The sequence below is a fragment of the Mustelus asterias genome, chromosome 25 (assembly GCF_964213995.1).
Source record: "Mustelus asterias chromosome 25, sMusAst1.hap1.1, whole genome shotgun sequence".
NCBI classification, from domain to species: Eukaryota; Metazoa; Chordata; class Chondrichthyes; order Carcharhiniformes; family Triakidae; genus Mustelus; species Mustelus asterias.
The window spans coordinates 748,028-755,196 of NC_135825.1; the positions used below are offsets into that span (position 1 = coordinate 748,028).

Below are 7,169 nucleotides of genomic sequence, written 5' to 3' on the forward strand. Positions count from 1 at the left end.
CTGTTGGACTTTAACCTGGTGTTGTGAGACTTCTTACAATGTTTGATGGGGACAGTGTAGAGGGAGCTTTACTCTGTATCCAAGCCAGTGCTGCACCTGTCCTGGTATTGTTTGACGGGAAGTGTAGAGGGAGCTTTACTCTGTATCCAAGCCCGTGCTGTACCTGTCCTGGGAGTGTTTGATGGGGACAGTTTAGAGGGAGCTTCACTCTGTATCTAACCCCTTGCTGTACCTGTGCTGGGAGTGTTTGACGACACCACACAACCCTGCCACAGCAACCTCTGCAAGACATGCCGGATCATCGACACGGATGCCCTCATCTCACGTGAGAACAGCATCCACCAGGTACACGGTACATACTCTTGCAACTCGGCCAATGTTGTCTACCTGATACGCTGCAGCAAAGGATGGCCCGAGACATAGTATTCTGGGGAGATCATGCAGACGCTACACCGCTCGACAATCACCAGGAAGAGTGTTCTCTTCCTGTTGGGGAACACTTCAGCGGTCATGGGCATTCAGCCTCTGATCTTTGGGTCAGCGTTCTCCAAGGCGGCCTTCACGACACACGACAATGCAGAGTCGCTGAGTAGAGACTGATAGCCAAGTTCCTCACACATGAGGACGGCCTCAACTGGGATCTTGGGTTCATGTCACACTATCTGTAACCCCCACGACCTGCCTGGGCTTGCAAAATCTCACTAACTGTCCTGTCTGGAAACAATACACATCTCTTTAACCTGTGCTTAACGCTGTCTCCACTCACATTGTCTGTACCTCTAAGACTTGATTACCTGTAAAGACTCGCATTCCAATCATTATTCATTATTCTGTAAATTGAGTTTGTGTCTTTATATGCCCCGTTTGCTGTTTATGAGCAGATCTCCCACTCACCTGTCGAAGGGGCAGCGCTCTGAAAGCGAGTGGCGTTTGCTACCAAATAAACCTGTTGGACTTTAACCTGGTGTTGTTAAACTTCTTACTGTGTTTACCCCAGTCCAACGCCGGCATCTCCACATCATTGTTTGATGGGGACAGTGTGGAGGGAGCTTTACTCTGTATCTAACCCCGTGCTGTACCAGTCCTGGGAATGTTTGATGGGGACAGTGTGGAGGGAGCTTTACTCTGTATCTAACCCCGTGCTGTCCCTGTCCTGGGAGTGTTTGATGGGGGACAGTGTAGAGGGAGCTTTACTCTGTATCTAACCCCGTGCTGTACCAGTCCTGGGAATGTTTGATGGGGACAGTGTAGAGGGAGCTTTACTCTGTATCTAACCCCGTGCTGTCCCTGTCCTGGGAGTGGGGACAGTGTAGAGGGAGGTTGCTGGTGTAAGGGAATTCACCATTTGGGAAGTAAGTATCTCGGAGGGACACAATACCTGTTGAGAGGAATGGTGCCCGGGTGGAGGTTGTTCCCCTGCTGTCACAGTTACTGATTAGTTTCCTCTCCCTCCGGGCTGGGGATCCCCGGGATTTAAATGTCCAACCAGCGCATCCTGTCACCAGTTTCCCATGAAGTTGTCTCGGTTCCTTTCCCTGTCCCACACCGGTGATAGGACAACCGGGTTGAGAATGAAGAGCCGCTGCTGCTCTGGTTTGATAGTTAGGATGGAGCAGAGATTACCTTTGCGCTGCTGCTGCTGAATGTTCCTCCGGGTCTGAGAGAGTTCAGAGCCGCTCCATTGCCAGCCTGTAGGGGAATGGAGCAGTTTGACTGAGTGCCAGCCTTCCCCATTCACACAGAGACTTACCGTGCCCGCCGCTGCGCTGCCAGCAGAGCGGCTCAACTCTAATCCTCCTCAGGCGCTGCCACCACAAGAGCCGCTTTGTCTGGGGACATGGTCCCGGGCAGCATGTGACCGACTGTCAGACCCTGTCACAGCCGCTCATCACCGCCCCGGCTCCGGCTCCGACCTCAGTCCCAGTCCCAGGCTGCCTGTCCCGGGATGCGGCTCCAGATCAGCTCCCAACCCGCCCGGTCACCGCGGCTCACAGCAACTGGCCAAGTGTCATCCCGCACATGGGATACACCACAGCCCCGCCCCCTAACACACAGCCCCGCCCCTAATACACTGCCGCGCCCCTGATGTCAGAGCCCCGCCCCCTAACACACAAACCCCCGCCCCCCAATGTCATAGCCCCGCCTCCTAACACAGCCCCACCCCCTAACACAGCACCGCCCCTAATGACAGAGCCCCGCCCCCTAACACACAACCCGCCCCCAACACACAGCCCGCCCCCTAACACACAGCCCCGCCCCCAAATGTCATAGCCCCGCCCCCTAACACAGCCCCGCCCCCTAACAGCCCCACCCTAATACACAGCCTGCCCCCTAACACACAGCCCCGCCCCCTAATGTCATAGCCCCGCCCCCTAACAGCCCCGCCCCCTAACACTGCCCCACCGCTAATACACAGCCCCGCCCCTAACACAGCCCCACTCCTCATACACAGCCCCGCCCCTAATGTCATAGCACCACCCCTAACACACAGCCCCGCCCCCTAGCACACAGCCCCGCCCCTAATACACAGCCCCACCCCCAAACACAGCCCCGCCCCTAACACACAGCCCCGCTGCTAATGTCATCGCCCCGCCCCTAACACAGTCCCGCCCCAACACAGCCCTGCCCCTAATACACAGCCCCACCCCCAAACACAGCCCAACAAAAACACACTGCCCTGCCCCTGTCATCGCCCCGCCCCTAACACAGCCCCGCCCCCAAACACAGCCCCGCCCCTAATACACAGCCCCGCCCCCAAACACAGCCCCACCGCTAACACACAGCCCTGCCCCTAATGTCATCACCCTGCCCCAACACAGCCCCGCCCCCAAACAGCCCCACCCGTAATACACAGCCCTGCTCCTAATGTCATCGCCCCGCCCCTAACACAGCCCCACCCCTAATACACAGCCCCACCCCTAACACACAGCCCCACCCCTAATGCACAGCACCGCCCCTAACACACAGCCCCACCCCTAATGCACAGCACCGCCCCCTAACACAGCCACACCCCAAATACACAGCCCCGCCCCCAATACACAGCCCTGCCCCTAATACACAGCCCCGCTCCTAATACACAGCCCTGCACCAACCCAGCCCCACCCCTAATGTCATCGCCCCGCCCTAATACACAGCCCTGCTCCAATATCAGAGCCCCACCCCCTAACACAACCCCACCCCTAACACAGCCCTGCCCCCTAACACACAGCCCCGCCCCAACACACAGCCCCACCCCCTAACACAACCACACCCCAAACACACAGCCCTGCCCCTAATACAGAGCCCCGCCCCTAATACACAGCCCTGCCCCTAACACAGCCCTGCCCCTAATACACAGCCCCGCCCCCAACACAGCCCCGCCCCTAATACACAGCCCCACCCCAAACACATCCCCGTCCCTAACACATCCCCACCCCCTGACACACAGCATTGCCCCAACACACAGCCCCACCCCAAATGTCATAGCCCTGCACCCTAACACACAGCCCCACCCCCAACACAGCCACACCCCTAACACACAGCCCTGCCCCAATACAGAGCCCCACCCTTAATACACAGCCCTGCCCCTAACACAGCCCCACCCCTAATACACAGCCTTGCCTATAACACACAGTCCCGCCCCGAACACAGCCCCGCCCCGCCCCAATACACAGTCCCGCCCCTAATGTCATTGCCTCACCCCTAATCCAGAGCACCGCCCCAATACAAGGCCCCGCCCTTAAGACAGCCCCCGCCTGTAATACACAGCCCCGCCCCTAATGTCATAGCCCCACCCCTAATACACTGCCCTGCCCCAACACACAGCCCCGCCCCTAACTCAGCCCCAACCCCAACACAGCCCCGCCCCAACACACAGCCCTGCCCCAATACACAGCCCCGCCCCCTAAAACACAGGCCCGCCCCTAATACACAGCCCCGCCCCTAATACACAGCCCTGCCCCGAATACTGAGCCCTGCCCCCTAATACAGAGCCCCACCCCTAATATCATAGCCCCACCCTTAATACACAGCCCCACCCCCTAATGTCAAAGCCCTGCCCCAACACACAGCTCCGCCCCTAACACAGCCCCACCCCTAATACACAGCCCCGCCCCAACACAGCCCTGCCCCTAACACACAGCCCCGCCCCTAACACGCAGCCCTGCCCCTAATACAGAGCCCCGACCCCTAATACAGAGTCCCGTCCCTAATAGAGCTCCGCCCCCTAATAGAGTCCTGTCCCTAATACACAGCCCCGCCCCTAATGACATAGCCCCACCCCTTAACACACAGAGCCCCACCCTGCCCCTAACACAGCCCCACCCCTAACACACAGCCCTGCCCCAATACAGAGCCCCGCCCCTAACACAACCCCGCCCCTAACACAGCCCCCCCAATACAGAGCACCACCCCTAATATTATAGCCCCGCCCCGAACACACAGCCCCGCCCCCTAACACCCAACCCCACCCCAACACACAGCCCTGCCCCAACACACAGCCCCGCCCCTAATGCACAGTCCTTCCCCTAATACAGAGACCTGCCCCTAATATCATAGCCCCGTCCCTAACACACAGCTCTGCCCCTAATACAGAGCCCCAGCTCTAACACACAGAGCCCTGCCCCTAATACACAGCCCCACCCCTAATCACATAGTCCCACCCCTAATGCACAGAGTCCCACCCCCTAACTCACAGAGCCCCGCCTCTAATGCACAGATCCACCCCCGAACACACAGCCCCACCCCAATACACAGCCCCACCCCTAAAACACAGCCCCACCCATAATACACAGCCCCACCCCTAATCACACAGTCCCGCCCCTAATGCACAGACCCGCCCCCTAACTCACAGAGCCCTGCACCTAATGCACAGACCTGCCCCCGAACACACAGCCCCACCCCAATACACAGCCCTGCACCTAATCACACAGCCCTGCCCCCAATATCATAGCCCCGCCCCTGTGTTTACATTCCCGCCCCTGAGTTTACAGCCCGCCCCTAATGTCATAGCCCTGCCCCTAATATCATAGCCCCACCCTGAGCTAACAGTCCCACCCCTGAACTCACAGCCCCGCCCCTAAACACAGCCCAGCCCATAATTTCAGCCCCACCCCTGAGCCACAGCCTCGCCCCAATATCAAAGCCCCGCCTATAATATCATAGCCCCGCCCCTTATCTGATAGCCCCCCACTACTCACTTCTCAGTTCAAAATTTCAGTCACAGTCCGATATCCCACTCCCTCAGTCCGATATCCCATATCCCACTCCCTCAGTCCGATATCCCACTCCCTCAGTCCGATATCCCACTCCCTCAGTCCGATATCCCATATCCCACTCCCTCAGTCCGATATCCCATATCCCACTCCCTCAGTCCGATATCCCACTCCCTCAATCCGATATCCCATCCTCAGACTGATATCCCACTCCCTCAGTCCGATCCCATTCCCTCAGTCCGATATCCCATCCTCAGTCCGATATCCCATTTTCTCAGTCCGAAATCCCACTCCCTCAGTCCGATATGCCATCCCAGGAGTGTCTCGGAGGGAGGTGTTGACCCGTTAGAGAAAATCTCCATTACAAGAGAGGAAGTATTAGGTTTTTTAGGGAACATTAAAACTGACAAAGCCCCAGGGCCTGATGGCATCTATCCTCGACTGCTCAGGGAGACGAGAGATGAAATTGCTGGGCCTCTGACGGAAATCTTTGTCGCTTCTTTGGACACGGGTGAGGTCCCTGAGGATTGGAGGATAGCGAATGTGGTCCCGTTGTTTAAGAAGGGTAGCAAGGATAACCCAGGAAAGTATAGGCCGGTGAGCTTGACGTCCGTGGTAGGGAAGTTGTTGGAGAGGATTCTTAGAGACAGGATGTATGTGCATTTAGAACGGAACAATCTCATTAGTGACAGACAGCATGGTTTTGTAAGAGGGAGGTCGTGCCTTACAAATTTGGTGGAGTATTTTGAGGAAGTGACAAAAACGGTTGATGAAGGAAAGGCCGTGGATGTCGTCTATATGGATTTCAGTAAGGCATTTGACAAAGTCCCACAGGGTAGGTTGGTTAAGAAGGTTAAGGCTCATGGGATACAACGAGAAGTGGCTAGATGAATGGAGAACTGGCTTGGCCATGGGAGACAGAGGGTAGTGGTCGAAGGGTCTTTTTCCGGCTGGAGGTCTGTGACCAGTGGTGTTCCGCAGGGCTCTGTACTGGGGCCTCTGCTATTTGTGATATATATAAATGATTTGGAAGAAGGTGTAACTGGTGTAATCAGCAAGTTTGCGGATGACACGAAGATGGCTGGACTTGCGGATAGCGAAGAGCATTGTCGGGCAATACAGCAGGATATAGATAGGCTGGAAAATTGGGCGGAGAGGTGGCAGATGGAGTTTAATCCGGATAAATGCGAAGTGATGCATTTTGGAAGAAATAATGTAGGGAGGAGTTATACAATAAATGGCAGAGTCATCAGGAGTATAGAAACACAGAGGGACCTAGGTGTGCAAGTCCACAAATCCTTGAAGGTGGCAACACAGGTGGAGAAGGTGGTGAAGAAGGCAAATGGTATGCTTGCCTTTATAGGACGGGGTATAGAGTATAAAAGCTGGAGTCTGATGATGCAGCTGTATAGAACGCTGGTTAGGCCACATTTGGAGTACTGCGTCCAGTTCTGGTTGCCGCACTACCAGAAGGACGTGGAGGCGTTAGAGAGAGTGCAGAGAAGGTTTACCAGGATGTTGCCTGGTATGGAGTACTTAGCTATGAGGAGAGATTGGGTAAACTGGGGTTGTTCTCCCTGGAAAGACGGAGAATGAGGGGAGATCTAATAGAGGTGTACAAGATTATGAAGGGTATAGATAGGGTGAACAGTGGGAAGCTTTTTCCCAGGTCGGAGGTGACGATCACGAGGGGTCACGGGCTCAAGGTGAGAGGGGCGAAGTATAACTCAGATATCAGAGGGACGTTTTTTACACAGAGGGTGGTGGGGGCCTGGAATGCGCTGCCAAGTAGGGTGGTGGAGGCAGGCACGCTGACATCGTTTAAGACTTACCTGGATAGTCACATGAGCAGCCTGGGAATGGAGGGATACAAATGATTGGTCTAGTTGGACCAAGGAGCGGCACAGGCTTGGAGGGCCGAAAGGCCTGTTTCCTGTGCTGCACTGTTCTTTGTTCTTTGTTCTTTGTTCAGTCCGA

General features: G+C 56.0%; 1 protein-coding gene across 5 annotated transcripts in view; it reads right to left on the minus strand.

Moving 5' to 3' along the window:
- Positions 1-2,039, minus strand: part of slc16a4 (solute carrier family 16 member 4) — a 133,076-nt gene extending 131,037 nt beyond the window's left edge. For 2 of the 5 annotated variants that reach the window (XR_013500902.1, XM_078241967.1), the window contains exon 1: positions 1,751-2,039. The gene's annotated coding sequence lies outside the window, so the exon portion shown is untranslated. The remainder of the gene's footprint in view (positions 1-1,750) is intronic. The other 3 variants (XM_078241971.1, XM_078241969.1, XM_078241968.1) reach the window with 3 other exon arrangements.
- Between the last annotated feature and the right edge of the window lie 5,130 nt (positions 2,040-7,169).